This window comes from Tachypleus tridentatus, chromosome 3, assembly GCF_004210375.1.
Source record: "Tachypleus tridentatus isolate NWPU-2018 chromosome 3, ASM421037v1, whole genome shotgun sequence".
In the NCBI taxonomy this organism is placed as follows: domain Eukaryota; kingdom Metazoa; phylum Arthropoda; class Merostomata; order Xiphosura; family Limulidae; genus Tachypleus; species Tachypleus tridentatus.
This window is the reverse complement of record NC_134827.1, coordinates 33,301,809-33,322,757: the sequence shown is the minus strand read 5'-3', so window position 1 is coordinate 33,322,757 and position 20,949 is coordinate 33,301,809. Positions and strand designations below refer to the sequence as shown.

Genomic DNA, 20,949 nt, shown 5'->3' with positions numbered 1-20,949 from the left:
GTGCCTTAACCACTTGGTCCTGCCGGGCCTAAAGTTTGTTAAATCTACTTACTAAAATGTTGTTTTCTTGCTATTAATTTAGCACGCAACAATTTTTGTTTTGTGATCATGTTTTACAAAAAACTAAAGTTATTGAAGAAAATGTTTAGTCGTTTTCGTGTTTTTTAAATCATTGCGACAGAAGCGCTTCTCTTTATAGCTAGTGGAAGATCTTTTATTGGTTTATGTATAAATAAAATTACACTTGTCGTGATATATTTTCTTTAATGTTACTTTACGACTTTTAAATTTCAAGACTTATCTGATTTTAGTTCACTGTTCTCAGAAGTGACTGATACGTCACATTGGTTTAAGATTCTAAACAATTCCAAGATAATAAATATAATTTTACACAATACGTACAAAGCATTCACGTGCCACGAAATGAGGTGAACGTTACACTATTGAGTATATTATAAAAACAAGGCAAAATGACAACAATCGACAAAACTTCATCAGCGTTACGTTCATAACAGAAGTTCACGTGAAGAGGCGGAGCGAGGAGATGGTTGCCACCAATCGAACGAGTCTAAGTAAGAGAAAACACCATCTGTAGTTTGGTAATGTTGGAAGGACTCGCCAAATTAGAACCATTTGTCGACAAAGTAAGCTGGGAGCGGGCACGTGTTTAGACAATGCACTTATAAAGCTTAAATTTGCACAGTATTATCTAATATATGTAATATAAGTACCTTGCTTTCGTAAGTTCAAGAGCTATATCTTGCTGAAACAAAATGGACTGCGAATTCAAAAAAAGTAAGTGAATCGAAACTTGTGCATATAAATGTGTGTGTAATAATGTATATACATGGATATTAGTTATTTGTTATTGGTCACCTACACCAGCGAGCTAATCATAGATTTTTATTCCTAGGAAACCACACTATTTCATACAAGATTTAGGTTTGTGTTTTACCACGGACAGAGATCTTTCATCCTACACCAAGAAGCCTCAGAAAGCTCTTCTTTTTTGATATAGTTTCAGCTGCTAATACGTAAGCTTTCATTTCATTTCAACCATGTTATATGAACATCTATAGTGTAAAAATATTGTTAAATTGTAGATAGCGCATTAAGGTTTTTTTTACTCAACAGAAGTTAAAATGGCAGATTTTTGATAATGTTATTCATGATTTGCATTTTAAGTAAACATTAGACTGCTACAGTTAATGGATTTTACGTTACATTAGCGCGCTTTACAGGATTTTAAGAATTGTTCTTACTGGAGTGGCCAGGTGTGAGGGCGCATATCGCACTTTCAGATGTGGAGATGTTATAAAGTGAAGATCAATCTCACTATTCGTTGATAAAAGAATGCCCCAAGAGTTGGCGGTGAGTGGTGATGACTAGCTGCCTTCCTTCTAGTTTTTCACTATTAAATTAGGGACGGCTGGCGCAGACAATCCTCGTGTAGCTTTGTGCAAAATTATAAAAAAAAAAACAATTTTTTTTGGATCCATTTTGTGAGGGCAAGAAACTCAATAATCCATATATATCAAAAAAGTAAAAATACGAAAAAAATAACACAACTTCAGAAATCTCATGGACATGATAATACAATTTATTTTAAAGCTATTTCGTAATTGTTTGTAATCAAGCGTAAAGCTAGACAATGGAATATATGTGCTTTGCCTACCACGGGTATCGAAACCCGGTTTCTAGTGGTGTGAGTCCTCAGACTTGCCCCTGTGCCACTGGAGGGACTATTTCGTAATGATAATGATAAGAAAAGTAATAAACAAAAGCCGTGGAGCTTTAATATATAAAATACTTCTGTTGTAGCAAAACCTGTTAGAACCAAAGCTGAAAAGATGATAGAACGACTAGACAGCAATAAAATTAAAAAAGGAAAATCTTCCCTGCAGCACAACCAGACAAATTTAAGGCTAAAAAGAACAAATCCTTCCCTGTAGCACGAAGAGACAACAGTAAGGTTAAAAAGAGGAAATCCTTCCTTGTAGCACAAACTGTCAAAAGTAAGGTTAAAAAGAACAAATCCTTCCTTGTAGCACAACCAGACAAAAGTAAGGATAAAAAGAGAAAAATCCTTCCTTGCAGCACAACCAGAAAAAAGTAAGGATAAAAAGAGAAAAATCCTTCCTTGTGGCACAACCAGACAAAAGTAAGGTTAAAAAGAGTAAATCCTTCCCTGTAGCACAACCAGACAAATTTAAGGCTAAAAAGAACGAATCCTTCCCTGTAGCACAACCAGACAAAAGTAAGGTTAAAAAGAGTAAATCCTTCCCTGTAGCACAACCAGACAAATCTAAGGCTAAAAAGAACAGATCCTTCCTTGTAGCACAAAGAGACAAGAGTAAGGTTAAAAAGAACAAATCCTTCCTTGTAGCACAACCAGACAAAAGTAAGGATAAAAAGAGAAAAATCCTTCCTTGCAGCACAACCAGACAAAAGTAAGTATAAAAAGAGAAAAATCCTTCCTTGTGGCACAACCAGACAAAAGTAAGGTTAAAAAGAGTAAATCCTTCCTTGTAGCACAACCAGACAAAAGTAAGGTTAAAAAGAGTAAATCCTTCCCTGTAGCGCAACCAGACAAAAGTAAGGTTAAAAAGAGTAAATCCTTCCCTGTAGCACAACCAGACAAATCTAAGGCTAAAAAGAACAAATCCTTCCTTGTAGCACAAAGAGACAAGAGTAAGGTTAAAAAGAGGAAATCCTTCCTTGTAGCACAAGCTGTCAAAAGTAAGGTTAAAAAGAACAAATCCTTCCTTGCAACACAACCAGACAAAAGTAAGGATAAAAAGAGAAAAATCCGTCCTTGTGACACAACCAGACAAAAGTAAAGATAAAAAGAGAAAAATCCTTCCTTGTAGCACAACCAGACAAAAGTAAGGTTAAAAAGAGTAAATCCTTCCTTGTAGCACAACCAGACAAAAAGTAAGGTTAAGAAAGAGGAAATTCTTCCTTGCAGTACAACCAGACAAAAGTAAGGTTAAGAAAGAGGAAATTCTTCCTTGTAGGACAACCAGACAAAAGTAAGGTTAATAAGAGCAAGTCCTTCCTTGCAGCACAACCAGACAAAACTAAGGTTAAAAAGAGTAAATATTTCCTTGTAGCACAACCAGACAAAAGTAGAGTTAAAAAGAGGAAATCCTTCCTTGTAGCACAACCACACAAAAGTAAGGTTACAAAGAACAAATTCTTCCCTTTAGCACAACCAGAAAAAAGGAAGGTTAAAAAGAGGAAATTCTTCCTTGTAGCACAACCAGACAAAACTAAGGTTAAAAAGAGTAAATCCTTCCTTATAGCATAACCAGACAAAAGTAAGGTTAAAAATAGAAAATCCTTCGTTGTAGCACAACCAGACAAAAGTAAGGTTAAGAAAGAGGAAATTTTTCCTTGTAGCACAACCAGACAAAAGTAAAGTTAAGAAAGAGGAAATTGTTCCTTGTAGCACAACCAGACAAAAGTAAGGTTAAGAAAGAGGAAATCCTTCCTTGTAGCACAACCAGACAAAAGTAAGGTTAAGAAAGAGGAAATTCATCCTTGTAGCACAACCAGACAAAAGTAAGGTTAAAAAGAGTAAATCCTTTTTTGTAGCACAACCAGACAAAAGTAAGGTTAAGAAAAATGTAATTCTTCCTTGTAGCACAATCAGACAAAACTAAGGTTAAAAAGAGTAAATCCTTCCTTATAGCATAACCAGACAAAAGTAAGGTTAAAAATAGAAAATCCTTCGTTGTAGCACAACCAAACAAAAGTAAGGTTAAAAAGAGTAAATCCTTCCTTGTAGCACAACCAGACAAAAGTAAGGTTAAGAAAGAGGAAATTTTTCCTTGTAGCACAACCAGACAAAAGTAAAGTTAAGAAAGAGGAAATTCTTCCTCGTAGCACAACCAGACTAAAGTAAGGTTAAGAAAGAGGAAATTCTTCCTTGTAGCACAACCAGATAAAAGTAAGGTTAAGAAAGAGGAAATTCATCCTTGTAGCACAACCAGACAAAAGTAAGGTTAAAAAGAGTAAATCCTTTTTTGTAGCACAACCAGACAAAAGTAAGGTTAAGAAAAATGTAATTCTTCCTTGTAGCACAATCAGAGAAAAGTAAGGTTAAGAAAGAGTAAATCCTTTTTTGTAGCACAACCAGACAAAAGTAAGGTTAAGAAAGAGGAAATTCCTCCTTGTAGCACAACCAGACAAAAGTAAGGTTAAGAAAGAGGAAATTTTTCCTTGTAGCACAACCAGAGAAAAGTAAGGTTAAGAAAGAGGAAATTCTTCCTTGTAGAACAACCAGACAAAAGTAAGGTTAAGAAAGAGGAAATTCTTCCTTGTAGCACAACCAGAGAAAAGTAAGGTTAAGAAAGAGGAAATTCTTCCTTGTAGCACAACCAGACAAAAGTAAGGTTAAGAAAGAGGAAACTCTTCCTTGTAGCACAACCAGACAAAATTAAGGTTAAAAGAGTACATCCTTTCTTGTAGCACAACCAGACAAAAGTAAGGTTAAAAAGAGTAAATTTTTCTTTGTAGCACAACCAGACAAAAGTAAGGTTAAGAAAGAGGAAATTTTTCCTTGTAGCACAACCAGACAAAAGTAAGGTTAAGAAAGAGGAAATCCTTCCTTGTAGCACAACCAGACAAAAGTAAGGTTAAGAATGAGGAAATTTTTCCTTGTAGCACAACGAGACAAAAGTAAGGTTAAGAAAGAGGAAATTCTTCCTTGTAGCACAACCAGACAAAAGTAAGGTTAAAAAGAGGAAATTATTCCTTGTAGCACAACCAGACTAAAGGAAAGTTAAGAAAGAGGAAATTCTTCCTTGTAGCACAACCAAACAAAAGTAAGGTTAAGAAAGAGGAAATTCTTCCTTGTAGCACAACCAGAGAAAAGTAAGGTTAAGAAAGAGGAAATTCTTCCTTGTAGCACAACCAGACAAAAGTAAGGTTAAGAAAGAGGAACTTCTTCCTTGTAGCACAACCAGACAAAAGGAAGGTTAAGAAAGAGGAAATTCTTCATTGTAGCACAACCAGACAAAAGTAAGGTTAAGAAAGAGGAAATCCTTCCTTGAAGCACAAGCAGACAAAAGTAAGGTTAAGAAAGAGGAAATTCTTCGTTGTAGCACAACCAGACAAAAGTAAGGTTAAGAAAGAGGAAATTCTTCCTTGCAGGACAAACAGACAAAAGTACGGTTAAGAAAGAGGAAATTATTCCGTATAGCACAACCAGACAAAAGTAACGTTACAAAGAGGAAATTCTTCCTTGTAGCACAACCAGACAAAAGTAAGGTTAAGAAAGAGTATATTCTTTCTTGTAGCACAACCAGACAAAAGTAAGGTTAAGAAAGAGGAAATTCTTCCTTGTAGCACAACCAGACAAAAGTAAGGTTAAAAAGAGGAAATTCTTCCTTGTAGCACAACGAGACTAAAGTAAGGTTAAGAAAGAGGAAATTCTTCCTTGTAGCACAACCAGACAAAAGTAAGGTTAAGAAAGAGGAAATTTTTCCTTGTCGCACAACCAGACAAAAGTAAGGTTAAGAAAGAGGAAATTCTTCCTTGTAGCACAACCAGATAAAAGTAAGGTTAAGAAAGAGGAAATTCATCCTTGTAGCACAACCAGACAAAAGTAAGGTTAAAAAGAGTAAATCCTTTTTGTAGCACAACCAGACAAAAGTAAGGTTAAGAAAGAAGTAATTCTTCCTTGTAGCACAATCAGAGAAAAGTAAGGTTAAGAAAGAGTAAATCCTTTTTTGTAGCACAACCAGACAAAAGTAAGGTTAAGAAAGAGGAAATTCCTCCTTGTAGCACAACCAGACAAAAGTAAGGTTAAGAAAGAGGAAATTTTTCCTTGTAGCACAACCAGACAAAAGTAAGGTTAAGAAGGAGGAAATTCTTCCTTGTAGAACAACCAGACAAAAGTAAGGTTAAGAAAGAGGAAATTCTTCCTTGTAGAACAACCAGAGAAAAGTAAGGTTAAGAAAGAAGTAATTCTTCCTTGTAGCACAATCAGAGAAAAGTAAGGTTAAGAAAGAGGAAATTCCTCCTTGTAGCACAACCAGACAAAAGTAAGGTTAAGAAAGAGGAAATTTTCCTTGTAGCACAACCAGACAAAAGTAAGGTTAAGAAAGAGGAAATTCTTCCTTGTAGCACAACCAGACAAAAGTAAGGTTAAGAAAGAGGAAATTCTTCCTTGTAGCACAACCAGAGAAAAGTAAGGTTAAGAAAGAAGTAATTCTTCCTTGTAGCACAATCAGAGAAAAGTAAGGTTAAGAAAGAGTAAATCCTTTTTTGTAGCACAACCAGACAAAAGTAAGGTTAAGAAAGAGGAAATTCCTCCTTGTAGCACAACCAGACAAAAGTAAGGTTAAGAAAGAGGAAATTTTTCCTTGTAGCACAACCAGACAAAAGTAAGGTTAAGAAAGAGGAAATTCTTCCTTGTAGAACAACCAGACAAAAGTAAGGTTAAGAAAGAGGAAATTCTTCCTTGTAGCACAACCAGAGAAAAGTAAGGTTAAGAAAGAGGAAATTCTTCCTTGTAGCACAACCAGACAAAAGTAAGGTTAAGAAAGAGGAAACTCTTCCTTGTAGCACAACCAGACAAAATTAAGGTTAAAAAGAGTAAATTTTTCTTTGTAGCACAACCAGACAAAAGTAAGGTTAAGAAAGAGGAAATTTTTCCTTGTAGCACAACCAGACAAAAGTAAGGTTAAGAATGAGGAAATTTTTCCTTGTAGCACAACGAGACAAAAGTAAGGTTAAGAAAGAGGAAATTCTTCCTTGTAGCACAACCAGACAAAAGTAAGGTTAAAAAGAGGAAATTATTCCTTGTAGCACAACCAGACTAAAGGAAAGTTAAGAAAGAGGAAATTCTTCCTTGTAGCACAACCAAACAAAAGTAAGGTTAAGAAAGAGGAAATTCTTCCTTGTAGCACAACCAGAGAAAAGTAAGGTTAAGAAAGAGGAAATTCTTCCTTGTAGCACAACCAGACAAAAGTAAGGTTAAGAAAGAGGAACTTCTTCCTTGTAGCACAACCAGACAAAAGGAAGGTTAAGAAAGAGGAAATTCTTCATTGTAGCACAACCAGACAAAAGTAAGGTTAAGAAAGAGGAAATCCTTCCTTGCAGGACAAACAGACAAAAGTACGGTTAAGAAAGAGGAAATTATTCCGTATAGCACAACCAGACAAAAGTAAGGTTAAGAAAGAGGAAATTCTTCATTGTAGCACAACCAGACAAAAGTACGGTTAAAAAGAGGAAATTCTTCCTTGTAGCACAACCAGACAAAAGTAAGGTTAAAAAGAGGAAATTATTCCTTGTAGCACAACCAGACTAAAGGAAAGTTAAGAAAGAGGAAATTCTTCCTTGTAGCACAACCAAACAAAAGTAAGGTTAAGAAAGAGGAAATTCTTCCTTGTAGCACAACCAGACAAAAGTAAGGTTAAGAAAGAGGAACTTCTTCCTTGTAGCACAACCAGACAAAAGGAAGGTTAAGAAAGAGGAAATTCTTCATTGTAGCACAACCAGACAAAAGTAAGGTTAAGAAAGAGGAAATCCTTCCTTGAAGCACAAGCAGACAAAAGTAAGGTTAAGAAAGAGGAAATTCTTCGTTGTAGCACAACCAGACAAAAGTAAGTTTAAGAAAGAGGAAATTCTTCCTTGTAGCACAACCAGACAAAAGTACGGTTAAGAAAGAGGAAATTATTCCGTATAGCACAACCAGACAAAAGTAAGGTTAAGAAAGAGGAAATTCTTCATTGTAGCACAACCAGACAAAAGTAAGGTTAAAAAGAGGAAATTCTTCCTTGTAGCACAACGAGAGACAAGTAAGGTTAATAAGAGCAAGTCCTTCCTTGCAGCACAACCAGACAAAAGTACGGTTAAGAAAGAGGAAATTCTTCCGTATAGCACAACCAGACAAAAGTAAGGTTAAAAAGAGGAACATCTTCCTTGTAGCACAACGAGACTAAAGTAAGGTTAAAAAGAGGAAATTCTTCCTTGTAGCACAACCAGACAAAAGTAAGGTTAAGAAAGAGGAAATTTTTCCTTGTAGCACATCCAGACAAAAGTAAGGTTAAGAAAGAGGAACTTCTCCCTTGTAGCACAACCAGACAAAAGGAAGGTTGAGAAAGAGAAAATTCTTTTTTGTAGCACAACCAGACAAAAGTAAGGTTAAGAAAGAGGAAATTCTTCCTTGTAGCACAACGAGACAAAAGTAGGGTTAAAAAGAGTAAATCCTTCCTTGTAGCACAACCAGAGAAAAGTAAGGTTAAGAAAGAGGAAATTCTTCCTTGTAGCACAACCAGACAAAAGTAATGTTAAGAGAGAGGTAGAAGTAAGTCTGAGAGAAGTGCTTTTGTTACAACTTATGTATAAATATTGTTTGTTGCATACTTTAAATTTCTTCTGTACAGCCTTCAGTTTGAGAGATTGTTTATTAATTTCTTAGGGAGTTTATTTACCCTACTCTGTCTTTATAAAGCAAAAGATGGTCAAAACCATCTTCCCAAATAATCCCTTTACTCTAAATGCATCTTCATACTAAGGAAATTAATAATATAAAAGAACAAAAACAACAGATATTAATTAGGAAACGATTTGGGTGGACTCAGCAGATAGCCCGATGTGGCTTCGATATAATAACCCCCACACTCCTAACGAATAACCCCTGAGTTTTCCCTAGGTGGTTCTGTCGTGCTTGCTAGATTTGATTGTTCTTCAAGTGTGGTCATCACGAAGAGACGAACAGACACCAAGAAGACACATCTGCTAGAAACCAGGTTTCGATACCCGTGATGAGCAGAGCATAAATAGTCCGTTGTGTAGCTCTGTGCTTAACTTCAAACAAGTGAAATATTATATAGTAATTTCAGCTTTATTGGAACAACAGATCGCCAAGCGTCCAGGAAAAGTAATTAACTCGTGATCGAAAAGCAATTTATTCTCATGAAATCGTTTAATATTTTTGCGATTTGAAATTTTTATTGTTCCCTGAAAAATCAAGATAATTCTTTGAATTCACTTATAAACCTTTTGTTATACATACAGTTCGTCTATAAACGTACTTTTGAACATCAGTTTATATCTCTTCAGTAAAGAACTAAACTGTTAATGGTAAACGATATTATGTTTTTCTGCTAAGACTTATTGAAACATTGGGTCATGATTGAAGTATTATTGGTATTTTTTGTCTCACGCAGATATAGAACATGTTTGGAAACGTGTCTTCGAAGCTTTTTCTACGAATATGTGCTTTAAATGTAAGTAACACAACATATACATAACGTTCAATGTTTGTATATAAGCAGAGTTTTATGGATCCTTACGTATTGTGGTATGTGTAAACAAACTTTATATTTTGTTCCACGTGTTAATGGATCCTTAGTATTGTGGTGTGTGTAAACAAACTTTATATTTTGTTCCACGTGTTAATGGATACTTAGTATTGTGGTATGTGTAAACAAACTTTATATTTTGTTCCACGTGTTAATGGATCCTTAGTATTGTGGTATGTGTAAACAAACTTTATATTTTGTTCCTCGTGTTAATGGATCCTTAGTATTGTGGTATGTGTAAACAAACTTTATATTTTGTTCCACGTGTTAATGGATCTTTACGTATTGTGGTATGTGTAAACAAACTTTATATTTTGTTCCACGTGTTAATGGATCCTTAGTATTGTGGTATGTGTAAACAAACTTTATATTTTGTTCCACGTGTTAATGGATCCTTAGTATTGTGGTATGTGTAAACAAACTTTATATTTTGTTCCACGTGTTAATGGATCCTTAGTATTGTGGTATGTGTAAACAAACTTTATATTTTGTTCCACGTGTTAATGGATCCTTAGTATTGTGGTATGTGTAAACAAACTTTATATTTTGTTCCACGTGTTAATGGATCCTTAGTATTGTGGTATGTGTAAACAAACTTTATATTTTGTTCCACGTGTTAATGGATCCTTAGTATTGTGGTATGTGTAAACAAACTTAATATTTTGTTCCACGTGTTAATGGATCCTTAGTATTGTGGTATGTGTAAACAAACTTTATATTTTGTTCCACGTGTTAATGGATCCTTAGTATTGTGGTATGTGTAAACAAACTTTATATTTTGTTCCACGTGTTAATGGATCCTTAGTATTGTGGTATGTGTAAACAAACTTTATATTTTGTTCCTCGTGTTAATGGATCCTTAGTATTGTGGTGTGTGTAAACAAACTTTATATTTTGTTCCACGTGCTAATGGATCCTTACGTATTGTGGTATGTGTAAACAAACTTTATATTTTGTTCCACGTGTTATGTTTCATCTTTAGAATTAACTTACGATAGCTTTTGGTAAAAGAGTAGCCCAAGAGTTGGCGGTGGGTAGTGATGACTAGCTGCCTTCTCTCTAGTCTTACACTGCTAAATTAGGGACGGTTAGCGCAGATAGCCCTCGAGTAGCTTTGCGCGAAATTCAAAAACAAACAAACAAAACGATAGCTTTAGTCGTGGTTAGGGAACAAACATCAGTGTTTTAAATTTGGTTACTACATAAATCAACCTCGTTTTCCGCTAAAATAATAAATTGTTTGTCAGTAAATTTGCATTAACAATTTTAAATTATATTAATGATTTATTTAACGAAGCTGTTATTCGTTCATTGCTTCCCGTCCAGCAAGTGTAGCACAGCTCAACAGGAACAGATTATTTCAGTGCTTACTGGTGTAGGTTAATACAGTAGTAACAAATTATTTCAGTGCTTACTGGTGTAAATTAATACAGTAGTAACAGATTCGGGTGTGAAACACTGGACGTGTTCCGACACGACATTTAACATATAATTTACGTGACACTTAGTGATTGGTCAGTAGTTTCTAAACTGACATGTATGATGGTTAATAGTGGGATGTTTTCAAAATATTCAGTCATTAGAATATCTGTTCTTTAACTACAATATCGATAAAGGTAATGTTTTAATAACTTTTGTTTTGAGCGAAACGCAGATTTTATTTATAATTATATTTGAAAACGATTTATTATTTGGTAGGTTATTTGTTTGATCTGGCGCTGAGTTTAACAACTGGTTTTCTGGTCTATGTCTACCGTGAGGAATCGATCACTGAATTTTAGAGTTGTACAACTTACCGCTGACCCACTGAGAGACTGTTACTTGCTAGAAATCATTATGGTATGACATTCCTATACGACTCCATCATAAAGTAGGCCTACGTCAAAAAAGACATCTAAATCCAATTCCTTCTTCTCCATGCTCATTTTCTCTATTTAAGAAAACCCTGAATAATGACCATCTCTATGTTTGTTTTCCATACTATTTGTCATATGACGTTGCTTTCTACATTCAATTCTTTATCAGGGCTCAAGCCCAGAAACTAGTATTTTCGTCCAAGACACAGTAAGTTTTCCGCGGTATCTTTGCCATGAGAAAACACACACACACGTACATTGTGAGTTCTAAACACTTCCTTATAAATTATGTTTATATAATCATACAAAATAACTGTTCATGATACTGGTATAATCTGCCTCTTGCATCCTCGAACGAAAAAAGCAGTGAATATCAAATGTATTAATTTACACAAAGATACTTGAGAGCTATCTACAGTCTATGACAGCTGTTCATAATTTTGAAATGATACGCTAGAGGGAAGTTGGTTTGAATTTCGCTCGAACCTACACGAGGGCTATCTGCGCTAGCCGTCACTAATTTAGCAGTGTAAGGCTAGAGGGAAGGCAGCTAGTCATCACCACCCACCGCCAACTCTTGGGCTACTCTTCTTCCAACAAATAGTGAGATTGACCGTAACGTTATAATGCCCTTACGTCTGAAGGGGCGGCATGTTTGGTGTGACGGGGATTTGAACCCGCGACCCTCGGATTACGAGTTGAGTGCTTAACTACTTGGCCTTGCCGAACCCAGATGGAAGTTGTGTGTTTGAAGTTTTAAGCACAAAGTGTTATCTACACCAGAGGTTCCCAAAAATTTTAGACCTTCACATCAGAAAGAAAAAAAACATTTCGGAGCCTTAATTAAAAAAAAAATATATATACACTAAAAATAGAAACAATCGGTCACTAGCACCAGAAAAAGTTTACTTCGAGCTTTTAGAATTTAAATTTATTTAAATTATCAATATTTGAAGAAATATTGTTATTTTTACTTGTTCAAAAAATTCTCCTTGCAAAATGTATATCAGTAAAACTGCAGTGTAGTTATTTATTTATTAGTGACTCAGATGGGCTCGTTTTTGTTCACAAAGTAGTTCAATATTTGGAGTTATGGTTGTTACCTGGAAGCAAAATTCATCTTCAATATTTAGCCTGTTTCTAAATTTGGTTTTGTAACTGTATACAGTAAACATGTTTGCTCACAAAGATATGTTGTTGGAAAACGCATCAACATTTTTCAAAGCTTTGTTACTTATTTAAGGGTATTCCATGGCCATTTGAATCCAGAATTGTGTAATTTCTTCCTGCTGAAATTTTGTTTTTAGGGTGTAATCAGTTGAAATTTCTATAAGCTGCTCTTTCTCTTTTAAAGGCAAATCGTTGGTATTTGAGTGTCAACAAAGGGATTTTGAATCCATAGTAATTTTTTTCTAAATGAGGAGGAAAGTACTCCCCAGTAGTTGTACACAACAATGTGCTGCAAGACTGAAACTTTTGCATCTTCACTAAAGGAAATTTCATTCATAAGTAAAAAAAAAAAACCACCGAGATTTTCGAAGTAATCAAATCCTTCCATAAGTATACATTGATCCAAAAGTTTTATCTTACGTTGAAGCGCTTCCATTTTACTTTGAACTTTGAAGTACGTTACCCTACATCATTCACCTCATTTGGATAAGCAAATACCTCAGAAGGTTGTTGTTGTTTAGGATTAAGCAAAAAGCTACAATGGGCTATCTGTGCTCTACCCACCACGAGTATCGAAACCCGGTTTTTAGCGTTTTAAGTCCGCAGACATACCGCTGAGCTACTGGGGCCACCTCAGAAAGATAAACCACTTTCTGTATCCAGCGTTTGTCCCTTAATTTGTACAAAAGTTCAAAATGACATTCAGATAAAAAGAAACCTATCTCCTCACGCAGTTCGTAAAACCGAGGAAGAACTTTTCTCCGAGAAAGCCATCGGACTTCAGTATGAAGCAGCAAGTTTTTATACAAACTTCCCATATCCTCACAGAGTAAACTGAAGATCCTCACATTGACTGGTCTTGATTTTATAAAATTAACTATTTTTTATGACATCACCCAATACCTTTTTAAGTCTTCTGGCATTCGTTTCATTGCAAGTTCATGATGATGAAGACAGCAGTGGATACTCTCGATGTCAGGGTTTTTATGCGTCCCACTGCGCCTGCAAAGTTTCAGTCATAGCTGCAGCTCCATCAGTGCAAATACTTGAGCAAAGCTGCCATTGGATCTCATGTTCTTCATGAAGAAATCGATCACTTTAAATATTTCTTCGCCTGTTGTTTGAGTTGACAAAGGTTTGCAAACTAGTATGTCTTCTTCAAAACTAGCTTCGTGAATATAGCGAACAAACACGAGCAACATCGCATAACCTGCGACATCTGTTGAATCATCCATCTGAAGCGAAAAAGTTGGACTCGCTTTATTATCTCCGTTAAGCAATTTGCTGACATATCCTTGATTCTTCGAGAAACCGAGTTGTCAGAAAGGGGCATAGAGTTAATGTTTGTTTGTTTTTAAATTCATCAATCGTGCACTCTACCAAATCATTTGCGCATGATTTTATCAAATCTTCTGCAGTTGTATTAGCTTTACCAGCTTTTTCAATACGGTAACTAACACCATATGAAGCAAAAAGAGCACCTTTGTTGTCCTGATGGACAAAAGAACGAAATGTAGCTTTCCTTGCATTTAATTACAAACACTTTCTTTTGAAATACTCGGAAGTTAGATTTTTTTAATTGGGAATTTGGTTTCTAGATGTCGTTTTAACTTTACTACTGCTACTCAACAGTGTTCTACATTCAACACACAAACCACTAGATCCATCTTCATTACTTGTCCTTGTAAAACCGTATTCAAGAAAGAAAAGCATAATGAAAGTTTTATTAAATATGGTTTTTACATGGACAGGTTATGAAGACCTAGTGGGTTGTGGGTTGAATGTTCACTACTTCTTGCATCATCCTGCGTTGAAGTGCTCGCACACGACGATAAGGCCGATGAATTTTACTAGGCCTAGGGTTTTTACTCGTATCAGATTTATTACTGATATTCAGCCACTTATCCATTATAAGGGTGACAACTAATTATTAATTTGTCTAAAAACGTATTCTTATATCTTTGACACTTCAAAAGTATTTACACGAACAAAAAATAGCTTCTTAATAAAAACTCGTACAAGCACTTGAGTTTTATTGTTATACAATGACACACTGACCTTAGATCAGTGTTGCCATAACAAAGTCAGTAAGAAAGATTTGTGGAAAAAGGCTAGGCCGTTAAAACATTTTTATAAAGTAAAAGGTTAACGTATTATGTTTACAGTTTTTCTCTTTTAACAGAAAGTTTTAAGCCAAATAACAAAATATTAAGCCAGATTTGACGTACGTCTAAATCTCGAACGAAATGAAACAAAATTAAACATGACGTCATAGAGCTCATTAGTACCAAGTTTGTCTAATTAAACTACAACGACTCTAACTTAACCTAACAATTACCAATTATAATTGTCATAAATATAATTATACTTCATATAAATATACTTTGGAATTGAATCAATTGATACTGCATCTAAATGCATCACAATTTTTCAAATTTGACAAGTTTCAGCTGTGACGTCATGTTACATTTCGTTCGAGATTTAGTCGCTAATCCAGATCTGCCTTTTAAAAGACGGTTGACATCATTACCCAGGGTTGACCGATGTTTCGTACGAAACTACTAGGCTATCTTGAATCTCCAAAGACACATACGATCTTGAGATGGTGCCATATCCACTAGCAACCAGTGACGCCACTATCAAAGTTAATTGAGACTATATTAACACTTTCACCGCGAGAACTTCCCCTAAGCTAAATAAAATCGTCTGGCGTTAGGCAGAATAAAATATTAAAAGGCCTAATACGCGATAAACGTGTTATATTAAAGATATATTTTACTTTTTTGTACGGCGTATTCTGATTCAATTTTATAGCTTCAGGAAAAAATATTAGCATTCTAAAATTTTCTCATGGAGCCGCAGCTAACTATGGCGAAGCCCAAGGGTTCCACGAAGTATAGTTTGAAAACCATGATCTAAACTCTTCATAACGGGTAACGAAACCGCTGAACTACTGGGAGCAGGAAAGAGAAATTAGCTAAAATGTATTAGAAAAAATCGAAGTTTGTCTACTTAAACAATTTTTAAACCATTTTTGGTCTAGATATTTTTAGACCTGAATAGAAAGGAAACATTATATTTTATAATTTAATTAAACGTACATACAAATGTTGTGGGTCTGTCAAATTTCAACTGTGTTTAGTTTTCGATTTTATCACTTTGTTTCAGTATCACTTCTTCTTCAATATTTTATAGTACAATAGGCCTAAATCTCCAACAGCTATTTTATCAATTTACATCTTATCATGTTTGTCTCGACACTCGTGCACATGTATTGAAGTCTGTTGCTGATGCTCTTTAACGAATTAAAATCATCCATTTCCGTTATTTTCCCTGAAAGGGGTCCGAAGACCACTTGAACTGCTCATCTGTTTCAACCATGCGTATCACTATAAAATGTGTCAGTCAGTCAGTAGACATTTAAAAATGACGTTACAAGTTTTAATGTCGAGACGTCGCTAAAACGTGCGGATGCCATGAATCACGAGAATAATTATGTATTCTGTCGGCTACAATACAGCATGACACACGAATTTCAAAAGTAAGAAATAAAAATAATTTCTACGGTTAATTTTGGTTTTATTTACTTTTGAAACAGAAAAATTGAGACTGAAAATCAAAAATTAGTTGTCCATTGCTTGTTTGTTTGTTTGTTTTAATATCGTGCAAAGCTACACGAGGGCTATCTGTGCTAGCCATCCCTAATTTAGCAGTGTAAGACTAAAGGGAAGGCAGCTAGTCATCACCACCCACCACCAACTCTTGGGCTACTCTTTTACCAACGAATAGTGAGATTGACCTAACATTATAACGCCCTCACGGCTGAAAGGGCGAGCATGTTTTGCATGACGGGGATTCAAACCTGCGACCCTGGAATTACGATATACCTTGCAAGGTATTCAGTGTTTTCAGTAGCACTAATATACAACAGATTAGCTAAACGAGCAGATCAGAAACTCCAAGTTCAAGACAGAGACATACCACCATTGACTTCAGACAACCAGAAAGGTTTCAACCAGTCAGTAATTCACATCGCTAACTATAACCGAATAGTAGGATTGGTAATCATTTTAATAACACATTCACAATTGCAAAGACGGAGCTTGTGATGTGCTGTATTGCGGACTCGAATTTTGGACCTTCTGATACACAACCCGAAATGTTAACTACTTGGTTACGCTCGACCATGCGTGTAAAGAAAGCTTTCTTAAACCAATAATCACAATTTTCTAGACCCTAATTGAGATTTACTTGGTGGTCAAGCATACAATTTTATTTTATCTTTAGAAAAAAGAGAAACGTACCTGGTAGACGTTGAAATCCAACTAACGGATAGTACAGAATAATAAATAACACGCTATGTTTTTGATGATTTGTTAAAAAATAATGTTTATTTTTGTATCGCATTTTTCTGAATTTCAGTTACTGTACAGTTTACTGTGTAGGCAATAGTAGTTTCGGGTTCACCTTCGCTTGTGTCAGCCTTGGGTTTTTTTAACGTCCACCAACATCAGCCAACAAACCTAATAAATCACAAAATAAAGTTAACTGAATGTATTGGCTTTAGTAGGTTTATCAGGATGTTTTTACTGTACCACTGTTGCTATCTCTTCTTTATTACGATGTTTGACAGCACAAAAAAAATATCGTGATAAGACAGGGTTTATTTTGTTATCTAACAAAAGGACTTTCTAGATAAATCTTAATGACGTTTTGATTACGGAATAGTTTTCATAGAAAATAAAAAGCTATTATGAAATGATATTTATAAATCTTTATAACAATTTTGAGAACTGCTGTAAAACTGATTTTGTATAGAATGACTTACAGCGACCCCTTTCTTCCGATAAAGATACTAATAATTTCGTATTTCATGCGACTTTTTTTTTTTTTTTCTCACGTAGAGTTTTTCATTTAAGTTTGAACATTTTGTTTGTTTGTTTTGAATTTCGCACAAAGCTACACGAGGGCTATCTGCGCTAGCCGTCCCTAATTTAGCAGTGTAAACCAAGAGGAAAGGCAGCTACTCATCTCCACCCACCGCCAACTCTTGGGTTACTCTTTTACGAACGAATAGTGAGATTGACCGTAACATTATAACGCCCCCACGACTGAAGGGACGAGTATGTTTGGTGGACGGGGATTTGAACCTGCAACCCTCAGATTACGAGTCGAGTACATTAACCACGTGGCCATGCCTAGTCCTGTTGAACGTTTTGAATGATTCCAACAAAACAAAGGTTAAAAAACGTTACGCGTAGTTTAGTGTTCTTTTAGTGCAGGTTTCACTTTGGCACATTACGTTTGGTAAAACATCTGTACGTATATTAAAAAGATAAGTCTGGTACGGTGAACAGTTGAATGTAGTAGTATTGATAAAAATAATTGCTAATGAAATCAGAATTCTCCAGGCGTACCTAATGATTCATAATGATGATATGGTGTTAATTATCAATGTTATAATTCATAATTACTGAAGATAGTAATTAAATATATAGTATGAAAACATGAATAATGTTTTAGCAACTGTTAAAACTAAAACTTCTTTGTTATTGACCACAAAGCTGCACTAAAATTATCTGGGCGATGCGCACCTCAGGGATCAAACCCAGAATTCTAATACTGTAAGCCTTACCTTTGAGCCGCTATCTCTTTACTACGCAAGTTAAACAATCGTTAAAACATAAAGCAGATTTAAATATTTACAGAGAATAACTCAGTTACTTGTTTGTTTGTTTTTGTAGTGGAAACCCTGGATAAGTATCGACCAGTCAGTGAATGAAACAAAATTATCTGGACCAATGGCTAACGTCATAGAAAATTTGTCGCAGCTGATGAATTTCAGGTACGCTTCGTAAGAATAGAAACACTGTAGTCACACATCATACTGTAGATGTGTTATGATACTTATATATACAAGTATTATATCTGTATTAACGTCTTTAGTCACACATCATACTGTAGGTGTGTTATGATTCTTATATATACAAGTATTATATCTGTATTAATGTCTTTAGTCACACATCATACTGTAGGTGTGTTATGATACTTATATATACAAGTATTATATCTGTATTAACGTCTTTAGTCACACATCATACTGTAGGTGTGTTATGATTCTTATATATACAAGTATTATATCTGTATTAACGTCTTTAGTCACACATCATACTGTAGGTGTGTTATTATACTTATATATACAAGTATTATATCTGTATTAACGTCTTTAGTCACACATCATACTGTAGGTGTGTTATGATACTTATATATACAAGTATTATATCTATATTAACGTCATTAGTCACACATCATACTGTAGGTGTGTTATGATACTTATATATACAAGTATTATATCTGTATTAACGTCTTTAGTCACACATCATACTGTAGGTGTGTTATGATACTTATATATACAAGTATTATATCTGTATTAATGTCTTTAGTCACACTTCATACTGTAGGTGTGTTATTATACTTATATATACAAGTATTATATCTGTATTAACGTCTTTAGACACACGTCATACTGTAGGTGTGTTATGATACTTATATATACAAGTATAAAATCTGTATTAACGTCTTTAGTCACACATCATACTGTAGGTGTGTTATCATACTTATATATACAAGTATTATATCTGTATTAATGTCTTTAGTCACACATCATACTGTAGGTGTGTTATGATACTTATATATACAAGTATTATATCTGTATTAACGTGTTTAGTCACACATCATACTGTAGGTGTGTTATTATACTTATATATACAAGTATTATATCTGTATTAACGTCTTTAGTCACACATCATACTGTAGATGTGTTATGATACTTAGGTATACAAGTATTATATCTGTATTAACGTGTTTAGTCACACATCATACTGTAGGTGTGTTATTATACTTATATATACAAGTATTATATCTGTATTAACGTCTTTAGTCACACATCATACTGTAGGTGTGTTATTATACTTATATATACAAGTATTAATATCTGTATTAACGTCTTTAGTCACACATCATACTGTAGGTGTGTTATGATACTTATATATACAAGTATTATATCTGTATTAATGTCTTTAGTCACACATCATACTGTAGGTGTGTCATTATACTTATGTATACAAGTATTATATCTGTATTAATGTCTTTAGTCACACATCATACTGTAGGTGTGTTATGATACTTATATATACAAGTATTATATCTGTATTAATGTCTTTAGTCACACATCATACTGTAGGTGTGTTATTATACTTATATATACAAGTATTATATCTGTATTAACGTCTTTAGTCACACATCATACTGTAGGTGTGTTGTTATATATACAAGTATTATATCTGTATTAACGTCTTTAGTCACACATCATACTGTAGGTGTGTTATTATACTTATATATACAAGTATTATATCTGTATTAACGTCTTTAGTCACACATCATACTGTATTATATCTGTATTAATGTCTTTAGTCACACATCATACTGTAGGTGTGTTATGATACTTATATATACAAGTATTATATCTGTATTAACGTCTTTAGTCACACATCATACTGTAGGTGTGTTATGATACTTATATATACAAGTATTATATCTGTATTAATGTCTTTAGTCACACATCATACTGTAGGTGTGTTATTATACTTATATATACAAGTATTATATCTGTAATAACGTCTTTAGTCACACATCATACTGTAGGTGTGTTATTATACTTATATCTGTATTAACGTCTTTAGTCACACATCATACTGTAGGTGTGTTATTATACTTATATATACAAGTATTATATCTGTATTAACGTCTTTAGTCACACATCATACTGTATTATATCTGTATTAATGTCTTTAGTCACACATCATACTGTAGGTGTGTTATGATACTTATATATACAAGTATTATATCTGTATTAACGTCTTTAGTCACACATCATACTGTAGGTGTGTTATTATACTTATATATACAAGTATTATATCTGTATTAACGTCTTTAGTCACACATCATACTGTAGGTGTGTTATGATACTTATATATACAAGTATTATATCTGTATTAATGTCTTTAGTCACACATCATACTGTAGGTGTGTTATGATACTTATATATACAAGTATTATATCTGTATTAACGTCTTTAGTCACACATCATACTGTAGGTGTGTTATTATACTTATATATACAAGTATTATATCTGTATTAATGTCTTTAGTCACACATCATACTGTAGGTGTGTTATTATACTTATATATACAAGTATTATATCTGTATTAATGTCTTTAGTCACACATCATACTGTAGGTGTGTTATGATACTTATATATACAAGTATTATATCTGTATTAATGTCTTTAGTCACACATCATACTGTAGGTGTGTTATGATACTTATATATACAAGTATTATATCTGTATTAACGTCTTTAGTCACACATCATACTGTAGGTGTGTTATGATACTTATATATACAAGTATTATATCTGTATTAACGTCTTTAGTCACACATCATACTGTAGGTGTGTTATGATACTTATATATACAAGTATTATATCTGTATTAACGTCTTTAGTCACACATCATACTGTAGGTGTGTTATGATACTTATATATAC

The 20,949-nt window shown here is 34.1% G+C and overlaps 1 long non-coding RNA gene across 1 annotated transcript; it reads left to right on the top strand.

Moving 5' to 3' along the window:
- The first annotated feature begins 618 nt into the window (after positions 1-618).
- Positions 619-18,193, top strand: LOC143246655 (uncharacterized). Its single transcript, XR_013026087.1, has 4 exons — positions 619-795; positions 914-1,034; positions 9,183-9,242; positions 18,088-18,193. It is a non-coding gene; the product is annotated as an uncharacterized LOC143246655 (long non-coding RNA).
- Positions 18,194-20,949: the final 2,756 nt, after the last annotated feature.